This window comes from Mirounga leonina, unplaced genomic scaffold, assembly GCF_011800145.1.
Source record: "Mirounga leonina isolate KUSES-001 unplaced genomic scaffold, KU_Mleo_1.0 Mir_170, whole genome shotgun sequence".
Taxonomy (NCBI): domain Eukaryota; kingdom Metazoa; phylum Chordata; class Mammalia; order Carnivora; family Phocidae; genus Mirounga; species Mirounga leonina.
Window position 1 is genome coordinate 36,598,678 of NW_023270433.1, and position 9,736 is coordinate 36,608,413.

The window sequence follows — 9,736 nt, forward strand, 5'->3', positions numbered from 1 at the left end:
CCTGGGCCATCTGTTGTGTATGAAAGAAGCCTTTCGAAGATTTATAGTTCATGGGGCACCTGGCTGGCTCAGTTGGAAGAGCATGTGATTCTTATCTTAGGGCTGTGAGTTCCAAGCCCATGCTGGGTGTAAAGATGACTTAAATAAAACTTAAAAAAAAGGATTTTTTAGTTCATGCCAAATAGCTACCAACCTGAAATGGCTCTCACTGATCAAAAATGAAACAACTTGTGCATAAAAAAGAATGACTACAGGTAGAACCTGCAGCTCTTAATCTCCGGGTTGTAGGTTTAAGCCCTACATTAGGTGTAGAGATTACTTAAAAATAAAATCTTTAAAAAAAGACTATAATTGCTCAAACACATGATACAAATTCACAAGTTTATGACAATACTCAAAGAAAAGATCCTTAGAAAACCAACAGTTGGGGCGCCTGGGTGGTCCAGTCAGTTGGGCATCTGCCTTCAGCTCAGGTCATCATTTCGGGGTCCTGGGATCAAGCCCCATTGTCAGGCTCCCTGCTCAGCGGGAAGTCTGCTTTTCCCTCACCCTTTGCCCCTCCCCCCCACTCATGTGCACTCTCTCCCAAATAAAAAATCTTTAAAGAAAACCAAAGGTCAAAAAAAGGGGGGCTCAGTCAGTTAAGTGTCCAACTCTTGATCTCAGCTCAGGTCTTGATCTCACAGCTGTTGAATTCAAGCTCAAGACCACATTGAGCTCCACACTAGGTATGGATACTTAAAAAAAAAAAAAAAGAAAAGGGGCGCCTGGGTGGCTCAGTTGGTTAAGCGACTGCCTTCGGCTCAGGTCATGATCCTGGAGTCCCGGGATCGAGTCCCGCATCGGGCTCCCTGCTCAGCGGGGAGTCTGCTTCTCCCTCTGACCCTCCCCCCTCTCATGTGCTCTCTCTCTCTCTCTCTCTCTCAAATAAATAAAATCTTTAAAAAAAAAAAAGAAAATAAAGAAAAAACCCAAAATAGCCTGTTACCGTAAGAGACTGTTCCACTAACTCTTTACTTGAAATTGGTTAATTAAAAGAATGAAGCATTCATCCTCCTTTGTTTTTTTTTATTTTTACTGTTTTTTAATTCCAGTATAGCTAACATGGTGTTAAAGCAGCTTCAGATATACAATACAGTGATACAACAATTCTACACATTACTCAGTGCTCATCATGGTAAGTGTACTCATCCACCCTTTTCAATAGGAACTATACTTCAGCGTAAGCCTGCTGCCAAGGGAAAGTTCTTTAGAGAAGAATAGTACTCAAAAACATAAATATAACAGAAATAGTATGATGATACAATTTCACTTTTTTAAAATTTATTTATTTGAGAGAGTGGGCGAGAGAGAGAGAGAGAGAGAGACAACGTGCACATACAAGCGAAGGGAGGGGAAGAGGGAAAGGGAGAAGGAGACTTCCCCCTGGGTCTCCCTCTGCCCTTCCTCTTGGCTTGTGCTTGCTCTCTCTCTGTCTTCTCTCTCTCTCGCTCCAGTAAATAAATAAAATCTTTTTAAAAAGAGTCATTTTACAAGCGATTTGTGCCATTCACAGTTCAAATAAGGTCCGTATTTATCACTTATTTGGCCTTCATGTCTAAGGCTTTTTTGTTATATGATAATTACCCCTTTTCATATGATTGATTCACTGGAGAAACCAGGGCATTTGTCCTGTAGGTATCCTATAACCACTATCTGTGCATTCTTGTATTCGTTTTTTTTATAGATTTTATTTATTTATTTGACAGAGAGAGACACAGCGAGAGAGGGAACAAAAGCAGGGGGAGTGGGAGAGGAAGAAGCAGGCTTCCCACTGAGCAGGGAGCCTGATGCGGGGCTTGATCCCAGGACCCTGGGATCATGACCTGAGCCAAAGGCAGAAGCTTAACAACTGAGCTGCCTAGGCGCCCCATTTACTTTTCTATTTTTGTAAACTAACGGTTACAAGCTTGATTTATTTTTTCTTTTTACAATTAATTTTTTTTTTCAGCTCTCTTGCGGTGTATTTGATAAAATTTTAACATATTTAAAGTGTATACCAAAGTTTTTAAAATTTTAAAATTATTGTTTCATATTGTTCATTGGGTTATGGGTATTTGGGCAATATTTTCTTTTCTTTCCTTTTTTTTAAAGATTTTATCAGAGAGAGAGGGAGCACAAGCAGGGGGAGGGGCAGAGGGAGAGGGAGAAGTGACTCCCCACTGAGCAGAGAGCCCGACGTGGGGCTCGATCCCAGGACCCTAAGGTCATGACCTGAGCCAAAGGCAGATACTTAACCGACTAAGTCACCCAGGCGCCCCAACACTTTTCTTTTTTTAAGATTTATTTATTTGAGAGAGAGTGTAAGAGCATGAGTGGGAGGGGTAGAGGGAGAGGGAGAGAGAATCTCAAGAAGACTCTGAGTTGAGCACAGAGCTTGACTGGGGGCTTGACCTCATGACCCTGAGATCACAATCTGAGCCAAAACCAATAGTTGGACACTTAACCAACTGCACCACCCAACCATCCCTAAAGTGACACTTTTAAGACAATAAGAGAAATTTTAATATGGATGGCGTTAGATTATAAAGGAATTACTAATAATTATTAGATGTGATAATAGCATGGTAGTTATGTTTTTAAAAGAAATTCTTATCAGAGGTTCATAATAATGTATTTACAGGAAAGTTGGGATTTGCTTTAAAATACTTTAGGCCCGGGGCGCCTGGGTGGCTCAGTTGGTTAAGCGACTGCCTTCAGCTCAGGTCATGATCCCAGGGTCCTGGGATCGAGCCCCACATCGGGCTCCCTGCTCTGCAGGAAGCCTGCTTCTCCCTCTCCCACTCCTCCTGCTTGTGTTCCCTCTCTCGCTGTGTCTCTCTCTGTCAAATAAATAAATAAAATCTTAAAAAAAAAATAAAATACTTTAGGCCCCGGGGCACCTAACTGGTTCAGTCAGTAGAGCATGTGACTCCTGATATCAGGATCATGAGTTTGAGCCCCATATTGGGGGTAGAGATTACTTAAAACAATAAAAAAAACTTGGGGCACCTGGGTGGCTCAGTCGGTTAAGCATTCAACTTGATTTCAGCTCAGGTCATGATCTCGGGATCTTTTTTTTTTTTTTTTTTAAGATTTTATTTATTTGCGAGAGAGAGAATGAGAGACAGAGAGCATGAGAGGGAGGAGGGTCAGAGGGAGAAGCAGACTCCCTGCTGAGCAGGGAGCCTGACGTGGGACTCGATCCCGGGACTCCGGGATCATGACCTGAGCCGAAGGCAGTCGCTTAACCAACTGAGCCACCCAGGCGCCCCATGATCTCGGGATCTTGTGATCAAGCCCCACATCAGGCTCCGCACTCAGGAGTTTGCTTGGAATTTTCTCTCTCCCTCTCCCACTCCCCACCCCCCGCACTCTCTTTCTCTCTAAAATAAATAAATAAATCTCAAATAAATAACAACAACAAAAAAAAAGGGCACCTGGGTGGCTCAGTCATTGGGCGTCTGCCTTCGGCTCGGGTCATGATCCCGGGGTCCTGGGATCGAGTCCCACATCAGGCTCCCTGCTTGGCGGGAAGCCTGCTTCTCCCTCTCCCACTCCCCCTGCTTGTGTTCCTGCTCTCGCTATCTGTCAAATAATAAATAAAATCTAAAAAAAAAAAAGCATGCCTAGCAGAGAAGGGTTTCCTAAATGATACAAAAAGCACAACCATAAAAAACTGAAAATTTCAATTCATTAAAATTATGAACTTTTCAGGGCACCTGGGTGGCTCAGTCGGTTAAGCGTCTGCCTTCAGCTCAGGTCATGATCTCAGGGTCCTGGGATGGGGCCCCAAGTCAGGCTCCTTGATCAGCAGGGAGCCTGCTTCTCCCTCTCCCTCGGCCTACTGCTCCCCCTGCTTGTGCGCATACACGCGTTCTCTTTGTCAAATAAATAAATAAAAGCTTTAAAAAAAAAAAAAAAGTCTTAAAAGTCAAACAGAAAAAGAGAAACAACTCAAAATAGGCAAAGAACTTGAATATACACTTCACCGACAAAGCACAAATAATGAACATATGAAAAGATGCTCAACTTAAGGAAATGCTTAAATAAAAACAAAACAATAAACACATCCTGATACCAAGAGTCACTCGTTTCAAGTCTACTAGGTTAGAAAAAATATTAAAAGTCTGACAATATCAAGTGTTGTGGAGGAAGTGAGGCAACCAAAACATACCCTGGCTCTTGACTCAGTTACCACAAGATTCACAATTACCATGAGCCAATTCACAGTGACTCAACCACTAGAAGGGTTTGGTAAGCAATTAAGCAACTGATAATGACCAATCCAGAATTATGAGAACACATGCAGACTACTGCCAAACACAAATTTTGGCCCTTAATGAACTGAATCCTACCTGACTAAGCAATACAAATAAGAAAACTTTAGTCTCTTATCCAGTTTATCCAGTTTATTTTGTTAAGTACAAAATATTCAGGTATTCATTTCTTCCTAGCATACTAATGATATCTTAAAGACTATAATTTTAATGAACTATTTATCATTCCAGTTACACTACTATTCCAAAAAGAACAAGTAGTTTTAAATGGCATTATTTTAAAAAATAGTGGTTATACTTTAAATTTACTTGATAGGAATTGGAATGATCTTGTGACTGCCTAAGAGGAACAAAGATGTAACAGGTAAGTTTGGGCACTGAAGTATAACAAATTCAAGTCCAAATTCAGACTCTACCATTTTATCTCTGTAACGTTAAATGACTCAAATTCACTGATCCTCAATTTCCTCAACAGCTAAAAAGCATGTGTATCACAACCTGCCTACCTAATCACATTGCAAAGATTAAGAGATTATGTAAAGTGCTCAACAATGCCTACCTCATTAGCTTTTGCCCAGTTAGCACCCTTCCCTTTGTAAATCTTGCTCCTCTCACCTAAAATTTTTAAAGCCTAAAATTACAACTCTTAATTCATAGGAAAATATCACTCTTAATTCCAATTATTTCTAGTATTACAAAATTGTGCAGTACAGGTTAGAAGAGAAACACCTGCTTACTTCTTCCTCTAACCAAAAGTCTTTCCTAAATTACTAGATTCTGGAAAAGACAACAGATTTTCACTTATCTTCGTGATACAGAAGCAGGGATGCCCAAGCTATGCTAAAATCTAAACCCAGTTGATTTCTAAGATTCAAGGTTTTTTTTTATCCTAAGAAAAACCCTTTTTTTAATTTTTTTTTTTAAGATTTTATTTATTTATTTGAGACAGAGAGAATGAGAGACAGAGAGCATGAGAGGGAGGAGGGTCAGAGGGAGAAGCAGACTCCCTGCCGAGCAGGGAGCCCGATGCGGGACTCGATCCTGGGACTCCAGGATCATGACCTGAGCCGAAGGCAGTCGTTTAACCAACTGAGCCACCCAGGCGCCCCGAAAAACCCTTTTTTTTAAAGAGGGGTGGGGGGGAGGGAGAGAGAGAATCTTAAGCAGACTCCACGCCCAACAGGGAGCCCCATGCAGGGCTCAATCTCACAACCCTGAGATCATGACCTAAGCTGAAATCAAGAGTCGCTGCCTACCCGAATGAGCCACCCAGGCACCCAGAGAAAGCTATTTCATATTTAAAGTACTACATACTAACTTTTGCATTTCTTAAAAAGCCTGTCTAAAGAAAATTACCTGATTAATGAATTGATGGTACTGGGTTTTTTTTGTTTTTTTGTTTTCCTAAAGATTTTATTTATTTATTTGACAGAGAGAAACACAGCGAGAGAGGGAACACAAGCAGGGGTAGTAGGAGAGGGAGAAACAGATTTCCCGCTGAGCCGGGAGCCCAATGTGGGACTTGATCCCAGGACTATGGGATCATGACCTAAGCCAAAGGCAGACGTTTAACAACTGAGCCACCTAGGCGCCCCGGTACTGGGTTTTCTTTGGGGGGGGTGGGGGTTGGTTTGCTTGTGGGAAAAAAGTTTACACTTAAAATAATCTCCATGTTAAAAATCTCAAAACAGGAGAGCCCAAGTGGCTCAGTCATTAGGCCAAGACTCTTGATCTCGGGTCATGAATTCAAGCCCACACTGAGTGTAGAGTTTACTTTAAAAACAAAACAAAACAAAAACCCTCAAAACATTCAACAATTTAATTAGAGATCAGGAAAAATGTAATACTGGCATATATACTCTGGGGTAATGAAAATACATTTGTAATGCTGAAAATACTCAGAGATTTTTAGTCACTGAATTAAACTTCAAGAACCCTGGGGCACCTGGGTGTCCCAGTCGTTAAGCGTCTGCCTTTGGCTCAGGTCATGATCCCAGGGTCCTGGGACAGAGCCCCGCGACGAGCTCCCTGATGTGCGGAAGGCCTGCTTCTCCCTCTCCCACACCCCCCCCCACCCCACCCCGCTTCTGTTCCCTCTCTCTGTGTGTCTCTCTCTGTCAAATAAATAAAATCTTAAATAAATAAATAAACTTCAAGAATCCTCATTTTAAGTACCTTATCATATTCAAGATAAAAAAGAAAAGACGCACAAGATAAAGTGACATTTGCCAGTCTAAGAAATGTGAACTACCAACCATTGATAAGAACTGTTTACAGAGGGGCGCCTGGGTGGCTCAGTTGGTTAAGCGACTGCCTTCGGCTCAGGTCATGATCCTGGAGTCCCGGGATCGAGTCCCGCATCGGGCTCCCTGCTCGGCAAGGAGTCTGCTTCTCCCTCTGACCCTCCTCCCTCTCATTCTCTCTGTCTCAAATAAATAAATAAAATCTTTAAAAAAAACAAAAATTTTAAAAATTTAAAAAAAAAGAACTGTTTACAGACCTAGTATTATCACATCAGGATACTGTTACTGTCGTCTTCAAAATCAAAATCAAAAAATCTTGGGGCACCTGGGTGGCTCAGTCGTTAAGCGTCTGACTTCGGCTCAGGTCATGATCCCAGGGTCCTGGGATCGAGTCCCACATCAGGCTCTCTGCTCCGCGGGAAGGCTGCTTCTCCCTCTCCCACTCCCCCTGCTTGTGTTCCTGCTCTCGCTATGTCTTTATCTGTCAAATAAATAAATAAAATCTTAAAATAAAAAAATCAAAATCTTTCAGGGGCGTCTAGCTGGCTTAGTCAGAACAGCATGCAATTCTTAATCTTGGGGTTGAGTTCAAGCCCCACATTGCATGTAGAGATTACTTAAAAATTTTTAAATTATTTTAATAAAAATAATTTTAAAAATAAAAAATCTTTCAGATACACATAAAATACATCATGATGAAGTAATGGGTCAAAGAAAAATTCAGGAACTTTTTTTTTTTTTAAGATTTTATTTATTTATTTGACAGAGACAGACATAGCGAGAGAGGGAACACAAGCAAGGGGAGAGGGAGAGGGAGAAGCAGGCTTCCCGCTGAGCAGGGAGCCCGATGCAGGGGTTCGATCCCAGGACCCTGGGACCATGACCTGAGCCGAAGGCAAATGCTTAACGACTGAGCCACCCAGGCGCCCCCTCCTTTTTTTTTTTTTTTTTTTTAAGATTTTTAAAATTTATTTGACACAGAGAGAGAGACAGGGAGAGAGGGAACACAAGCAGGGGGAGTGGGAGAGAGAGAAGTAGGTTTCCCGCTGAGCAGGGAGCCCGATGCGGGGCACCTGAGCCAAAGGCAGACGCTTAACGACTGAGCCACCCAGGTGCCCCAAAATTCAGGAACTTCTTATATCCACACAGTTTAATTTTCTTCCACTGTCATCATTTCTAAAGTAACACTTTTTCTTCCAATGAGGTCATAGCAAGTTAGTAAGTTATTTGCTGTGCAGTGATAGAGAAACATTAATTTTCCCATTTCCATAATTAGAATGACTCTTAATGCAATGCACAGTAAGCATTAAATGCTGAATAAATAACAGAAAAACTGAACAGAACTGATTAGAAATAAAAATCTAATTTATAAAATTCCACTTAGTAGGTTAATGCAGAAAATGTAATTCTTTTAGACTCTGAATATTTATAATACATAAACTTTCATTTTAACTAGTATGGGACATTAACTAGAAAGAACTAGCTATCACTAAAGACTAAGTGCCCTGTCTTTCCGCCAATCAAATGTGACAAAATTCCAAAGAGAAAGATCCATCATGTCTATCCAATTTCTCAAATGCTAATAAATACAACTGAGGAAAGAGAGAAGACACTAATAAGTGGGATTAGAACACAAAGCTATAAACACATAGTTAACTATCAAATCTCGTTTTCTAACAGTCTACGGTGTTTAAAAACTCAAAATTTTATTTCAGCTTAATATAAAATGTTTTTTCATTTTCAAGAGGCTAGTCTGGAAACAAGTACGTGTGGAAACAACCAAAGGTCAGAGATCCCTGATAGAGATCAAATAAATGAAAAGTAACTTGATGTTACACAATAAAGATTTGGGACTGTTTCCGAGGCCCATGTTGACTGTATAGGTAAGTCTCCACCCAAGAAATAAAAGAGGCAAGATAAACATACTGGAGAAGGCCAGACAACGTCAAAGATGTCCCCAAAGACCCCTCACCCTGCTCTGGTTTCCTCCCTTTCTCCCTAATCTCAACGCCTCAGGGAGAAGTAAATCTGCATCTCACTTCCCCAACTCACCCTCAACTCCCAATCACTCGTCCTCTTTACTAAAACCTGGGTCCTCCTCCCCGACATCCTCTAATTCCCACCGAGCTCTCACTCCAGTCAGATACACATCTACTGCGCCTGTCTTCCGGTAAGGTATTAGTCTCCTTAATCCGAACTCATTCTTCCGCATCCCATCTGCCTTCCGCCCCTTCAACTCTGGTCCCCTCACTCCGACCTCTCTCCCATAATCCTCCCCAAGTCACGGATCTCTGGCCCCTTCTCCCTCCTACCCACTCAACTATAGCTCCTTTCTTCCCGCTCGGCCTCCAACCTCTTCCCAGGGAATCCTCCCGCATCCGTCTCCCGGTACCGGTCCCCTCCCCCAACTCCGCCCCTCTCCCCCCCCCCACTTCTCCCAGCTGGAGGCCCCCCTCACCTGAACGCCGCTACCGCTGCCGTCCCAGAAGCCGAAACGTGCTGGCGCCGGATGGCCTCCCAGCCTCGGTCACCGCTGAGCTCCTGACGGCCCCTAGGGAAAGCGAACGCCACCACCTCCAACTCTGCCCGCTCCGGGCCAGACCGTCACCGTACCCACTGGCAGTACCACAGCCGCCATGTTGAAGTTCTACTTCCCTCCTCCTTCCCCTCACCACTCCGCCCCTGTGGGCGTCTGACGTCATGGCGCCGCGCTCCACCCTCCCTGGGCCAATGGGAGGAGCCGACGGTGACGTAACTAATCTCTCTTCTACTGCCCAACAACTCTAGATCCCTGGACCGCTGCAATTGGAGTGGGTGGACCCTGCTGACCCGAAGGAAGAAAGGGAAGGGTGAGGGTCACTAAAAGGGTAAGGCGTAGAGGCTGGTGAAGCGGCCTAGGCGAGAATCTGAGAGGTTCGAATCGCGAGGGGACGCACAAAGACTTACTAATGAGACCTACTTGGGAATCAGAATGTCTGGGTTCTGGTCCCGGGTCTGTGATCTGGTTCAAGTCCTACTCTTTCCGGGCCTCATTTTCCCCATTTACAAAGATTGGGTTGAAAGGCGACCTCTAAATCTCCCTCCAGTTGTGACATCCAGCGGTTTAAACTAGGTAATCCAATCCCAGACATTTACTGCCTTCTGCATTTATTGGATGTCACTTGGAATCAGGTGCATAGAGGATTCATAACTGCA

General features: G+C 43.1%; 1 protein-coding gene across 2 annotated transcripts in view; it reads right to left on the reverse strand.

The window, feature by feature from the left end:
- Positions 1–9,214, reverse strand: part of UBAP1 (ubiquitin associated protein 1) — a 62,438-nt gene extending 53,224 nt beyond the window's left edge. For both annotated transcript variants that reach the window (XM_035016461.1, XM_035016459.1), the window contains exon 1: positions 9,000–9,214. The gene's annotated coding sequence lies outside the window, so the exon portion shown is untranslated. The remainder of the gene's footprint in view (positions 1–8,999) is intronic.
- Between the last annotated feature and the right edge of the window lie 522 nt (positions 9,215–9,736).